Source organism: Polypterus senegalus, chromosome 15 (genome assembly GCF_016835505.1).
Source record: "Polypterus senegalus isolate Bchr_013 chromosome 15, ASM1683550v1, whole genome shotgun sequence".
NCBI lineage: Eukaryota > Metazoa > Chordata > Cladistia > Polypteriformes > Polypteridae > Polypterus > Polypterus senegalus.
Genome location: NC_053168.1, coordinates 31,232,149 through 31,247,739, shown reverse-complemented (window position 1 = coordinate 31,247,739; position 15,591 = coordinate 31,232,149).

Sequence of the window (15,591 nt, the reverse complement as noted above, 5' to 3'; positions counted from 1 at the left end):
TTAATGTACAGTACATGACTATTCCATGTTTGTATAAATACTGTGCTGCTTTGCATAATGTTCAGGCCCTTTTGTTGGTGACACATTTCGAGGGATCTTCCCATCTTTGTGTACTTGAAAAGAATGTTTGACTTTCAGTAAACTGATATTTTCCCAACTGCCATGGGTTTTGAGGGTTTGTGGAATGACACTTTCTTTGTTACACGTCACTCACCCCACATCAGAAAAGCATCTTTTTCTTTGCTTCCAATGAAACAATGTAACTAATATTAATATGATACAAATAATGCAATCAACCAAATTAGTCTGGCAAAGAAGAGGATGTGGGATTTTGGGTGTATTCTGATTAAGTGAAATGTGACCAGAGATACACAGTGAGTACAAAAGAATTTGGAAAAAAGAGCTGGAAGGGAATATGAAGAGAGAGAAATTGAGAAGTGGTAAGGGCAAATTTCACACAAACATTAGGAAGTTTTTCTTTACGCAAAGAACGATAGACACTTGGAATAAATTACCAAGTAGTGTGGTAGACAGTAAGACGTTAGGGACTTTCAAAACTCGACTTGATGTTTTTTTGGAAGAAATAAGTGGATAGGACTGGCGAGCTTTGTTGGGCTGAATGGCCTGTTCTCGTCCTGATTGTTCTAATGTTCTAAAAAGTGGGGACTCACGGTTGCTAAGGAGAGGTGGAAGGGGTTGGTGGTACTGGGGAGGGGAAAGAGAGCATTTACTGGGAATTGTTTCTTTATTCAAAGATTAAATGGACCGTGGACATTGGTCCAGTAATTTGGAAAGGAGATGATTTAAGTTAGGAAACGAAAATATGGAAATGTGAATGTTTTTCAAGAAGAATGTTTTGGTTATACTATGTAATGGAACAGGATAGGCTATAATAGCAACTGTAATTTGGTTGTAAGTGAACATATAGTCTGTGTGAGCTTTGAACAAGAAAAAGTTGCTTGGAGAATTTATTTTGCACTGTGTAAATAAAATATAGCTTTATTTTACAAAATAAAATAACTTGTGTACCTTTTGTGGCAGTACGTGAATCACTGCACACATAATAAGCGAAACAGTACTGACAGAGCTTGAATATTGATGTACATACAGTAGCTCGAGTGTAACCTTCATAAAATTATTTACTTGTGGTTTAAAAAAGTTACTAATTTAAAAAATGTATATTTTTGATTGAGTAGTATTTAAAAAATATATAGATTGAATATTTAGTATGAAAACAACAGCGATAATACCTTTGGGATACAATTAGTTTATGTGTAATACTTCAAGTTTTTCAGCTTTGAAACGGTTACTTCATTCATTCATGTTCAGTAAATATGATCGAGAGCAGTGGAGTGAATGGCATCTTTTACATGGGGGTTACGTGGACGAATTGAATGGAACGTTTACATGAAACTGAAAAGTATACATTTTACGTTTTGAGCCTAAATATTATTTTGAGTGAGACTGGTGTCCATTTCTGAGTTGGTTCCTGCCTTGACCCCAATTGGGTAGGCTAAGTCCCCCACGCCCCTGAATTTGCACGAAGTGGGGTTAAGGATCTTGTGTTATGTTGTTATATTATGGCAAACAGTGCCCACCCACCCTAAAATTACATTTTTCTCTCCCCTTCATTTTCCTTTCAATCTTTTTTATGATTTTATTGGGATTTCTTTGTAGATTTTTTGGTAGAAATGAGTTATTGATGAATACTTAAGGAATTTCTTCTCACCATTGCAGCCCTGCTAGGTGAGCATTATTGATTTGCTTTTATTTTCTTTATTAATATTTACTTTGAATAATTCATGAGTTAATGGAGCATTCTTGAAAGCACTGTTGTGTGTAATTAATTTATACCTCTTAACAGAAGGACATAACTGATAATTAGAACTGCTGCCTGAGCACCTTTACATGTGTCAATAGCAGTCCTTCTAAAAAAGGGACAATACTTTTGTTTTCCAAAATATGTTTTTTCTTTATCTACACCCCCTACTGTGCCCTTAGATTACTGCAAAACACAAGAGAAATGACCTTCCTACTTTTCTTATTTGTCAAAATTATATTTTCTTGTGTGATGGACGGCCGGCAGCTCAACCTGACCGGGATGCCTGCAGCATACAGTATGTTCAGGGGGAGCAAGGATGGGAGACCCAATACCTCCCCCTGGACGTTAGATGGCGGCCTCCCTGGGCTGCAGCCGTGTCTCGAACTCCCGCAGGGCTTCGTGGGGGCTGGAGTTCTGTGCAACTCTGTTGGGCTCCGCAGGCGCTGCCACGGGGTGCTGCAGCGGGACCTGCTGGGCCCTTCTGGGCAGTAGTTTCACCACACCCGGAAGTGCAGCTGGGTGTCGGCAATAAAGCACCTAAAGCACTTCCAGGTGTCTAATAAAAGGAGCCAGCAACCACCTCTCAGTAGCCAGAATCGGGAGGAGGAGGACGAGGTTGCTTGGGAGGAGTGCTGGAGGAAGAAGAAGAGTGGGCTTTGTGTTGTATTTGGTCTGTTTGTGCATGGGACTGTGCACTGCCTGTGGGACACAGGGAAGACGTGCGCCCACAGGCGACGAAAAATAAATAGTTTATTTATTTTACGTGTGCCTCCATGTCCAGTCTGTGTCGGGTCGGGCACCTTGCTAAAACCTGCATGTTTCCTTTTACTACCTTGAACTTAAAAAGTGTGAACTCATGTGAATTTATGACATCATCCTGTGACATCACATGCACAGCAACACTGTCACATGATCAATATCATTTAAATAATGAAAAACAAGATGGGAATAAAATGTGACTTTTTAAATCCAATCCAAAACACAAAGCAAAGTTCAGAATAAGATCTTAAACTAATAAAAAAGACTTAACTGAAAAATATACACCTAGAAACAAGGGAATACTACATACTGTACCTCTCGTCTAAGGCTGGCTTGATTGCTTCCATGTTGCCTAAATCTTAGTTTTGTTCTGTGGAGATTAATTCCATTGAAAAGAAGGCACAAGGATGGAGGTTACTAATATCAGAGAACATTTCAGCTTCAGAAGTCCATTTGAAAGTTTGGAAGATTTTTTCTCAGTGATGTGATGGGTTTTGTTAATGAATTGAAAATTACAAAAATTGGAAAATGCCATAAACTGTTGAGCCTGCTTTACTGAGGTTGGTGTATTTCTATTTTACTTTGACCTGATTCATGAAATATCTCAAAAAGATGACTTACCTCTTGTGAAATCCACATTTTAAATATAGATTCTTTTTAGGCATAGGGTAGAAAACTTTACAGATATGCTTAATGTGGGTCTCTCTATTAGGAAATAGCAACAATTTATTTTTATGTAGCCCAACATCACGCAAACAATGTGTCAGTGGGCTTAAACATGTCACGTTTAACTGACAGCTCCCAGCCTTGACTCTCTAAGAGGACACAAAAAAAAACTTTGCAGTAAAAAATGGAAGAAATCTTGGGAAGGACAATTACAATACAATACAGTTTATTTTTGTATAGCCCAAAATCACACAGGAAGTGCAGCAATGGGCTTTAACAGGCCCTGCCTTTTGACAGCCCCCCAGCCTTGATTCTCTGAGAAGACAAGGAAAAACTCCCAATAAAAACCTTGTAGGGAAAAATGGAAGAAACCTCGGGAAAGGCAGTTCAAAGAGAGACCCCTTTCCAGGTAGGTGCAGTGGGTGTCAAAAGTAGGGGGTCAATACAATACAATATACAGAACAGAACAATTCCTTAAGACAGCATAATAATAAAAATTTTAGAAGTACGGTTTAACAGTAGATGATATCACATAATTAGGTTTGGATATTTTTAGAGTCCTGGAGACCTCATCCATCTAGCTGCCTCCCCATTTGGCCATGCCACGGCTGAAACGTTGCTCCGATGAAAGGACCCCTCTTTCCCATGATTCCTGTGATCCTCCATCAGGGATGACTTTACCATAGGCAGGCAAACAACTTGGCAGGTGGGCCATGGCAATTCAAAGAGAGACCCCCCTCCAGGTAGGTTAGGTGTGCAATGAGTCTCAAAAAACAAGAATGCAAGTAGTCGTCTTCTCAGAGCTAGATGGCTGTTAGAGGGATTGGTCTCATATTGAATGAGTACATCAAGAAAAAGACTCCATCATCTAAATATTGTATCCTTTTAGTTGTAAGTTTGTGAAGAGATGAGCTGGGATGAATCTTTAGATCTTTCAATAGAAGACTTTTGCTGGTTTTGGCAATCACACTGGTCTTCAGCACACACTCTCAGGAGGACAGGGAGACATGCTCTAGAAAGACCTCCAGGTGTAAATTCCATGATAGCTCAAAAGAGTAAAGACAGAGGAAGTTAGGCACATACCGTAAGAGCTGACTGCTCATTCCAGAATATGAGCGCCTCATCAGTATATAATAACTCATAGGTAGGTAGATGAGCTCCTGACTACATGTCGATGGTACTATCATAAGGGCGATGCAAAGGTAATTCTGAGATTCATCAGAGAAATGTTTCAACTTTAATGGCAGAGACTCTGTCGAGCGACATGAAATCATTGGTGGGAACCATTTCTGTAAGCAATCTCAGAAATAATTGGTCGAGATATAATTTTCCAGGTTCTCCCATTAATACAACAAAAATGTTCTTGTAGCCAATGAAAAGGCAAAATTATTTTTTTCTCTAACATTTCTAAAGCATACGCAGTTTATTCTACGTGAAGACAAACCAAGAAGGGGTGCGATTGTGCATTTAACGTGAACACTGCCTACTGACCCCCAATGAACTGTTGCGATTCGCAAGTCACACTTTTATAGGTTTCTTGGATATTTGTGACTGCTACAAAAAGGACAACGATGATGAAACTGTCAACTGAGCTTGGACCGACTAAAGCAAGATCTTTTCTAATATTATCTGTTTTACTAAACACCATTAATTATTTTTAGTTAGAGGATCGCTAAATGGATTTGCACTGCAAACATCTGCTAGAGACAGATTGTCTGTTTAACCCTTAAGCTTAGGGAAATGGCTACAAATATGACTACAATTTAAATGGATCATCTATCGATTATGCTTCTAAAGCAGCATCTTCCCAAACTCCTGTGGCTGCAGGTTTTTGTTCCAACCCGCTTCCTAATCAGTGACAACACCTGATAGCACTGATCTCATTTAATTAACTGGTATTTGTTTTCTCTTATTCTACATTCAGAAAAGCACAGCAGCATGAAATTTAAATTTATAAGACATTTAGAAATATTTCTGCATTTGCTATAGATTTAAATGTTTAACTCTCTTTTGTTGATTTCATAATATTTTTTGCCCTTTCTCTGTGCAATTTTCCCCTTTTATTGTTTCCTAATAATGATAATTAAAAACAAGCAGAGCAGAAACCCAGGCAAACAACACTGAATCATCAAAGGCTGTAACTACTTCAGCATCAGACCCACTAATTAGTAAATAATGGATTAATTAAACAATCAGAACACCTAGAAAAGTGGAATGAAATTCAAGATGAAAATATTGTTAAGAAGAAAAAATATAGCATTCCTATATAACTGCTTGATACATTTTAATATATATATATATATATATATATATATATATATATACAGAACAGGCCAAAAGTTTGGACACACCTCCTCATTCAATGTGTTTTCTTTATTTTCATGACCATTTACATTGGTAGATTCTCACTGAAGGCATCAAAACTATGAATGAACACACGTGGAGTTATGTACTTAACAAAAAAAGTTGAAATAACTGAAAACATGTTTTATATTCTAGTTTCTTCAAAATAGCCTCCCTTTGCTCTGATTACTGCTTTGCACACTCTTGGCATTCTCTCGATGAGCTTCAACAGGTAGTCACCTGAAATGGTTTTCACTTCACAGGTGTGCCTTATCAGGGTTATTTAGTGGAATTTCTTGCTTTATCAATGGGGTTGGGACCAGCAGTTGTGTTGTGCAGAAGTCAGGTTAGTTGGACGATCATTTATTTTTCAACAGGACAATGACCCCAAACACACCTCCAGGCTGTGTAAGGGCTATTTGACCAAGAAGGAGAGTGATGGAGTGCTGTAAATGGTCATGAAAATAAAGAAAACACAATGAATGAGGAGGTGTGTCCAAACTTTTGGCCTGTACTGTATATATACAGTATATATATATATATACTGTATATTTTTTTTAGCAAACTTAGTTTTCTAATGTCTATATTGTTCCCAAAACACAGAACTAATAAATAACAGTTCACTTCATTAGCCCAGGAGTCCAATTAAAAAACAGAAGCTATTCGGAACAAAAACCTGCCACCACAGTGAGTCCCCAAGACTGAGTTTGGGAAGCACTGGTCTAAAGCAGGGGTGGGCAAAGTCATTCCTGGAGGGCCGCAGTGGCTGCAGGTTTTTGTTCCACCCTAACTGCTTAATAAGAATCACTTATTGCTCTAGAAACACTTCTGTTTCATTTTAGTTGTCTCCCTCACTAAGATTTTGAACACTTATTGCTTATTTAAGTCTTAAACAGCTGCATTCTCGGTTTTTAATTGCTCCTTATTAGCAAAAAGATGCAAATGACAAAAGAAACCAGCAGTTATCCATTTTGCTTGTTCCCCTTTACACCTGTGTGTATTTATCGTGCACTGTTTGGTTTAATTAAATACTTGGAAGGAAAGAGAAGAGAAAAAAGTGAAGGGTTGAGAATTACCCATCCGTTTTACACTTCAAAGTATTTGGATGATATCCTTAGAATGGAAAAACAAACTCTAGGATATGAGAATGACTTGACATAGCAGAGTTAAAGCACTAACAAGCCATGAAATGTAATTATTGGCAAGGATTGTTTTCTAATTAAGCAACTGGGTTGAAACAAAGACCCACAGCCACTGCGGCCCTCCAGGAATGACTTTGCCCACTCCTGGTCTAAAGCATTTGTTTTCATCTACTCCTTCATATATTTTGGATTGCTTGTTCTTCACCCACTCCCAGGTTGTAACCTTAGATCTTCTAGTAGCAGTCTGCTTGTTATTCCAAGTGCTAGGCATATAATAAGTGGTGAGGCAGCCTTCTGCTGTTATGCACCAAAAATCTGGAGTACTTTACCAATAGAGATACACCAGGCTAACCCTGTAGATCATTTAAAAAAAACTCCTAAATCCAACTTTTTAAATCTATCTTTTTCGTAACTACATTTTGTTCTACCCTTTATAAACTACATTTGCAAAAAAATGTCATACTCTTTAATGAACTGGCAATCTTTATTAATCTTTACTTTTCTCTGTTTTCTTTTTTCTGGTTCTTCTGTGGTGGCGTTCTGCAATCAAACTCCACTGCAACCCCTGTGACGTTAGAATGTTTGAGTTAAAGAGGACACTCCAACCTGCCATGAGACCCACTGCGTTCAATCCTCTAAGACTAGGCCTTACAAAACCAACAGTAAAGAACTACATAAGAACATTTACGTTTGCCAGTGTACCCAGTGATGGGCTGGGTGGTCTTTTGGCCTGGGTTCCCTACTAAAATTTAGTTTTTTTTCTTCTTTCAATCATGACCAGCTGACTTTATCATCGGACTGTCATTTAAAAACTTAAATTCTACTCTACAGTATATTCTATTATTCTGTCTATGTTCTAAATTCTACATTTAAGGACTTTATTTCTCTTCATTATATATCTATCTTATGTAAATGTTCACTATTTATTTTCTGTATACTATTTATACATTATTATACTAATCTACGCTTTGTTTATCTTTCTTTCCTTGTAACTGTTTCTTTGACATCTTGTATGAACATGTACTATAGAAACTAATGTTGTTGTTCACTAAGTCCAGTTCTCCATAATACTCCTGGTCTTCTTTCCTTCCAATTTCTCTGGCTATAAAATTTTATTACCATTCCCCCGACCCCAATTGCTTGTTTAGCACATCGACCTTCCATTTTTGGTGCTAAGATAATAATTTCCACTAAAGATGTAAAAGAACTGAATTCACCCAAACGGTTTGTGCTGTTTTCTGTTGGTCAAACTGCATGTGTTCTGTTTCTGCATGTACTTTATTCATCTCTGGGTCTATAATTTACAAATGTATTTTATCTGGCAGTAGCTCTATTGTGAGGTGTTCCCATTTTGCCTTGTTGTAGAGGGTTAGCAACAAACCAGCCTGTGCAAGAAGTGCATTTCTATTACTTGTACTCCCTATCTCTTTGTTTTACTCACAAGCCAGACCTTAAGACTATTGGTGAGGATGGGGATTTAGATTAGACCATAATCTAGGAGTCATCTCCTACCAAGTTGAATCAATTCATTGGTCAGTTTCACAGTCTCCCCTTTGTCACTTGGTACTTGAATGCCCTCTATGTGGACAGCTGGTCTTACCTGAAGAGTTCAAGCCACTCCTTCCCAGGAGAGTAGTGTGACCTTGTATCTGGAGGTGCTACTTTTCATCTTGACTTCATAACTTGGTAGCAAATTTCTATAGAGCATGCTGGAGATCACAGTCTAATGGAGCCAAGGGCAGAACATTATGCAGAACAGAATAGAATAATTGCTTTAGACAAAAGTAAAGGTTTGGGGACCGTCCCCATATATTGTCGGCGAGACAATAAGCAAAAAAAAAGATGTTGATTCAAAGTCTTGAATTACAGTGAATACATAATTGAGACAAAATGGCGTTTATATGTAAAAGAAAAAACATGTGACAGTAAATGGTTGGCATTCTGGAAGCTTTACAGGAAGTGACGTCTTCAGTGTTGGCCGGAAGTGACGTCATCAGGGGCGGCCGGAAGTGACGTCATCGCGGCCATCTTGAAAACCCGAAAGTTGATTTATTATTTCCCGTCTTGGTTTCTGTTGGCAAAAAGAGTTCAGGTAAGCACCACGTGACAACCCCTCATCTCGCGATGTTTCACTCACCTTTAGGCTCTCTGACTGCCTCCTAATCGCACATGTGTGACATGACCCCCCCCTCAGCCCAGACCCCTCAGGTCGGGCGACCTGCACCGCGAGGTCGTGGACACGAGAGAGAGCATCTGCGTTGGCTTGCAAGGAACCCCTACGATAAATGACACTGAAACGATAAGGTTGTAACTCCAAAAACCACCTAGTGATGCGTGGGTTTGACTCACGATGAAGGGACATCCACTGCAAAGTGGCATGATCCGTCACCAGAGTAAACTCGCGTCCCAACAGATAGTATCTCAGAGCCGTAACAGCCCACTTGATCGCCAAGGCTTCCCGCTCCACTGCAGCATACCTGTTCTCTCGTTCCAGCAATTTCCGGCTAAGGTACATCACGGGGTGTTCAGCACCATCGACGCACTGACTCAGCACGGCACCCAATCCTGTGGCCGATGCGTCGGTCTGGAGAATAAAAGGAATAGAAAAATCAGGAGATTTTAACACAGGTGCTGACGTTAGGGCCAACTTCAGGTCACAGAATGCTTTATCGACCGCATCGTCCCATACCACTTTCAAAGGTGCTCGTTTCTTTGTTAAATTAGATAAGGGCGAAGCAATTTCAGAGAAATGCGGTACAAAAGGCGATAGTAACCGCTAACCCTAAAATGCTTGAACCTGCCGCTTATTCATCGGACGGGGCCAATTCATGATGGCATCAATTTTATTACATTGTGGTCTGACAATGCCCCCCCCTACTACGTAGCCTAATATCTGGCCTCTTTCAATCCAAAGAAACATTTCTTAGGATTAATACAAAGCCCAGCTGACGCTAGTGTGGAGAGCACTGCTTTAACCTGCCCTACATGATCCTTCCACGTGCGAGAATAGATGACAACATCATCCAGGTAGGCAGCACTATAGGAATTGTGGGGCCATAGCAGTGTGTCTACCAGACGTTCAAAAGTAGCCGGCGCCCCGTGCAAACCAAAAGGAAGGACCCTGTATTGCCAATGTCCACTGGGTGTACTAAATGCGTTTTTTTCTTTAGCGGAGTCCGTTAAGGGAACTTGCCAATACCCTTTAGTCATGTCAAGAGTAGTTAGAAATCGAGCGTTCCCTAACCGATCAAGTAAATCATCTACTCGCGGCATGGGATACGCATCGAACTTAGAGACCTGATTAAGTTTGCGGAAGTCATTACAAAACCTCCACGAACCATCAGGTTTAGAAACAGGTTTAAGACAATTGGACTAGACCAAGGGCTATAGCTTTCTTCAATAACCCCCAAGTCCAGCATTCGTCTAACTTCCAACTCAACTTCTGCTTTCTTTGCCTCCGGGAGCCTGTAAGGTCTTTCTCTGACAATCACACCAGGGTCTGTTATAATATCATGGACAATCAACGCAGTACGTCCAGGTGTCTCATCCACTACTTTGGGGACAGACAAGATAGCCTCGAGATCTTGTCTTTGTTCAAATGTTAACTCGGGACCAAAATTTAAATGGGCACATGACGTGAAGAGAGAACGAGGTTGTCCAGAGACAGGATCAAGATCCCTGTCTTTCCATGGCTTTAATAAATTAATGTGGTAAACTCGTTCACTCGGTCGACGATTAGGTTGTTTCACCAAATAGTCCACGAGTCCTTTTCTCTCTTTTATTTCATACGGGCCTTGCCAATGTGCTAATAATTTTGAGTGGGAGGTTGGAACAAGCACCAGTACACGATCACCCGGGATAAACTCCCGAATGGTGGTGTTTCTATTATAATAACGAGACTGCGCTGCTTGTGCTTTAACCAAATTGTCTTTTAGAATAGGTCTAATTTTCTCTAGCCTATCGCATAATTGCGCGATATATTCGAGAATATTTGAAGAAGGGAGGACCTCCTCTTCCCATCCTTCTTTTAACATATCCAAAAGACCTCTGGGTTGTCTTCCATACAATAACTCAAAAGGAGAGAAACCTGTAGAGGTCTGCGGGACTTCCCGGTAAGCAAACAAAACGAGAGGAAGTAACTGATCCCAGTTTCTTCCATCCTCGTTAACTACCTTACGTAACATCTGTTTTAACGTTTGATTAAAACGTTCTACCAGCCCGTCAGTTTGGGGATGATAGACCGCCGTTTCCAGATGTTTTATTCGGAGTAATCTGGCTATTTGCCAGAACGTCTCCGAAGTGAAAGGAGTCCCTTGGTCTGTTAAAACCTCTTTGGGGATCCCAACACGAGCGAATATCCCTACTAATTCCCGTGCAATGTTTTTTGTATTAGCTGAACGCAATGGGACAGCTTCCGGGAAGTGAGTGGCATAATCGACTAACACCAAAATATATTTAAATCCTTTTAATGAGGGTTCTAATGGTCCTACGAGGTCGATGCCGACTCTTTCAAATGGGATATCAATAAGGGGAAGGGGAACAAGAGGAGCTTTTGTCCTTCTAGGAATCTGGCGAAGTTGACACTCCGGACAAGAAGCGCAAAATCGTCGGACCTCCTCATTTATTCCCGGCCAGTAAAATCGGAGCTTTATTCTCTCTAAAGTTTTATCGGAGCCTAAATGGGCTCCTAGAAGGTGAGCATGTGCCAATTCACACACTTGTCGCCGATAAGTGCGTGGTATTAGCAACGATGCTCGCACTTCACCCCCGTGCTCTGCCACTCTATATAATAAATCATTTTTTAGTACAAAGAACGGCATCAGTGGCATGGGATCTAGGGTTGTATAACCCTCGGTGGATACTATAGCATTCCTAGCAAATTTTAAGGAATCATCGTTCCATTGTTCTCTTTTAAATGAAGAAGGAGTTAATCTAAATTGTGAAGTTAAGGTTTGAATTGGGTCTGATGTGCCCTCAAGGGGCGGGGCATCTGCCTCCACGTCCTCCACGTTAGCTGTATTGGCTCCCGCAGAGGACGATGGGACATCGATTTCTTCGCACTGGGTGCTTGTATCAGTCCGTGCTACTAGGGGACATGGCGTGGAGGCAGTCGGAACAGTATTTTCCATGACTAAGCCTAAATTTCTCACTGGTACAGTTATGTTTTTACCGCTGTTAATTTTATTCCAGTCTCTTCCAAGTATAACTGGAAATGGGGGTTCCGGTAATATAGCCATGTTCATATTCGTCAGATTTTGATTTACTGTCACCACACATCTGGCTGTCTTATAATACCGGATATCCCCATGAATACATTTGAGACTAGTTTTTAGTCTAGTCCACTGTTGCGGTAAAACAAAACGAGCAGCAACAATAGAAATGTTACTCCCGGAATCAAACATTGCCCTTACCTTTCTGCCATTGATAATAACTGCACCTGTATAAGGTAAAGATAAAGAATTTTTCACGATGGCACTATACCTCTCTCCCTTCACCAATGAACAGTCCATGGGCTCGCAGGGGCAGTTAGGAAACAGATGTCCAACCTCTCCACACTTGTAACAGCGGGGTAGGTTAGCTGGTCTGTCCCTTCTACGGACGGCAGGTTCGGGAGCTTGTCGGGGGGGCTCAGGAGCTGCCCCACGTGCCTGTTGGGTTCGGCGAGAGAACCGTTCTGATCGCCCCGATTTGTAAGCCGCCCAATGACGCTCTGCGATCTGGATCAGGGTGTCCATGTCTTCAAAACTATGTTTTCGGACCTGCTGGGCAATATGCTCTGGGAGGGCATGCACAAAGGTTTCACATGCGAGTAACTCGGCCATCTTATGGGAGTTATTAATGTCTGGCCGTAGCCATCGACATACCTTTCCCCAAGCTTCAAAGCCCTGGGTTTGTATTGGCCTCTCAGGGTCAAATTGCCACTCCCTCCATTCCCTTGCCTGCTGTTCCGATGATACGCCGTAGCGTTTAAAGACCTCGAGTTTTAGAGCGTCATAATTAGCAGCCTGCTCCTCGGTTAAATCATAGTAGGCTCTCTGCGCCGTTCCCTTCAGGTAGGGAGCCAGTTGGTATGCCCACTCCGACTTCGGCCATGCGTTCCGCTTAGCGGTACGCTCAAAAATCAAAAAATAAGTTTCGATGTCATCTGTTTCAGTAAGGGGGGTCAGTGCAATGGGAGGTGACCGAACGACCTCCGTCCGTACTCCCGCTGTAGCACGAGCTTCTGCTTCAGCCAATTGGGTCCTTGTCTCACCCATTTGAATTTTCAGGGTTTGAAGATCCCCCATGATGGTGTTCAATACCGTGCTTAGGTTCTGTTCTTCAGACATCTTCGAACAGGATCCTGCCAGGCTACGCCAATTGTGATTGAAATAATTGCTTTAGACAAAAATAAAGGTTTGGGGACCGTCCCCATATATTGTCGGCGAGACAATAAGCAAAAAAAAGATGTTGATTCAAAGTCTTGAATTACAGTGAATACATAATTGAGACAAAATGGCGTTTATATGTAAAAGAAAAAACGTGACAGGAAATGGTTGGCAGTCTGGAAGCTTTACAGGAAGTGACGTCTTCAGTGCTGGCCGGAAGTGACGTCATCGCGGCCATCTTGAAAACCCGAAAGTTGATTTATTATTTCCCGTCTTGGTTTCTGTTGGCAAAAAGAGTTCAGGTAAGCACCACGTGACAACCCCTCATCTCGCGATGTTTCACTCACCTTTAGGCTCTCTGACTGCCTCCTAATCACACATGTGTGACAATGGAAACAAGTTAAAAGGAGAGCTGCTGGTTCCTTTATCATTTGTATCTTATTGCTAATAAGGAGCAGTTAAAACAATACAGCTATTTAAGACTAACATAAGCAATTAAGAGTGGGGAAACTTAATCTCCTTAGTGTTAGACTGGAGCATCACTCACGCTGTAAGAACAGTGCTAAAAGCTTTATAGTCTTGTGTCACTGGGGCAACTGTGTAGACGTGTCTCGCGTTAGACCCGATGATTACTCGGGCTGTAAAATGCAAACACTGTTAGTGTCGAGCGGAAAACAATATAAGTGTGTCTTGCATAAGCAACAGGCTCTAGTGTTACCCAGGCAATGGTGCAGATGTGTCTTCTGCTAGCTTCATAATGGCGACTCGTAAGAAACATTTTGCATGATGTTTGAAAGGTGTTGTACACTCTCAACATTGAATCTGTCTTCAGGCAGTGAAACTGAAATGGACAATGAAATTAAAAGTGAATTTGATGAATGTGAAAGTGATGCTTGTGTCAGTCGTACATGTGCAGTGTGCTGTTCAAAAGCTGATCAGTGTAGAAAGAAAATCTGCAAGGAATCACGCTATTATTGTCCCAACTGCGACGTTAGATTGTGTATTTCGCTGTGTTCAAGATATATCACACAAACAACATTTTGACAGTATATACGGTATTAGCATTAGTTTTTATTATTCTTCATGTTTATTATCTGTATCAATATTATACTTTCTACACTTTCTACTCTTCTGACTTTGTACTTTTAGTGTCTTGCAAATTTTGCAGTAGAAAGATGAGATTTAATAAATATGACATTTTTTAAGCCAAAAACTACAACACTTTTTAAATGCTTTTTTGAGAAAAAAGTAACGCTAACAAGCGAGACCATTAAAATAAAGCATCAAAATGTCACTTGGGCAATAATGCTTCATCAGCAATAATTGACTTCTCATTAAGACACAGGGTTGGAAGAAAAACCTGCAGGCACTGCGGTCCTCCAGGACTGATGCTGCTCACCCGTGGTTTACAGTGTAAGAAAGGAATAGAGTGAACCAAAAAAAGGGATTATCGGGAGCCAAACCAAGAGACAGGCTGTGATTCAAACATCAGAAAGTTCCATCAAAGGCATCAAAATTGAAGTTTTTTGGAAGAACGTCATCAAAAACAGAGGACATCATAAGGCAAAAGACTAACAAGGACTTTTGTTTCTCTCCCCAGGGCCGTTTTAACACGTGGGCGCGCTGGGCAGTTGCACGGGGGCCTCACAAGCATAGGGGCCCCATGCCAATCTATGTATGTTGTGACTTGTTGATTATACTTTGCTGTACAGCATGTTTTACAATAAACTGGTAAATAAATATGTTTAATTTTACCGACCATTTACATTTTCATTCCTATGAGTGGTTGTGTAGGGTACTGTTTTGCCTGGGGGCCTATAATACTGTTAAGACAGCCTTGTCTCTCCCCAAATAGACACGAATATCAGCATGATGATTATTTCCGCAAAGCTGATCCAACACTATGACACTGACTGTGAGTGGTCAATTGAACTTACGGTGGAGGGGTCAGTTGGAGTAGTGCTATGGTCAGTAAGTTTAAATATTTTTGGGTGCAAACTACTGTAAGGTTTCCTGCTGTGTTTATTTCTTTTTCTATGCTGTTTCAGACTTAAGGAATTCAAATTTGAAGTCTATTTTGATGTTTAATGAATTTGGACAAAGCAGAGAATTTATTTCCATTTTACACATCAGCATTTTGTTTTTCTGATGGTGCCATCATTCTGGACAATTATATCAGCCCTTTTCCATGGAAATCTTTGCGAAATTCCCAGGAGAGTCTCTTGTGACATCATCGAGGCAACAATACAAAAGTCGACCCTGGCAGGGTATCTGAGTATGACATTATAACCCTTTGATTTGCTATCTCACGAGCCATTATTTTTTAACTCCTGATTATCGATTCTTTGCTGTTGTTCCTGACTCTGAATTTTTAATCCAGTTTTTGCTCTGACGATGGATTGTTCTGTCGTTTGGTATTGACCTCAGCTTATTTTTGACTCATTGTCTTTTTCTTCCTGTCTCCTGCAAGTCAGCATGAATAGTAGGGAGA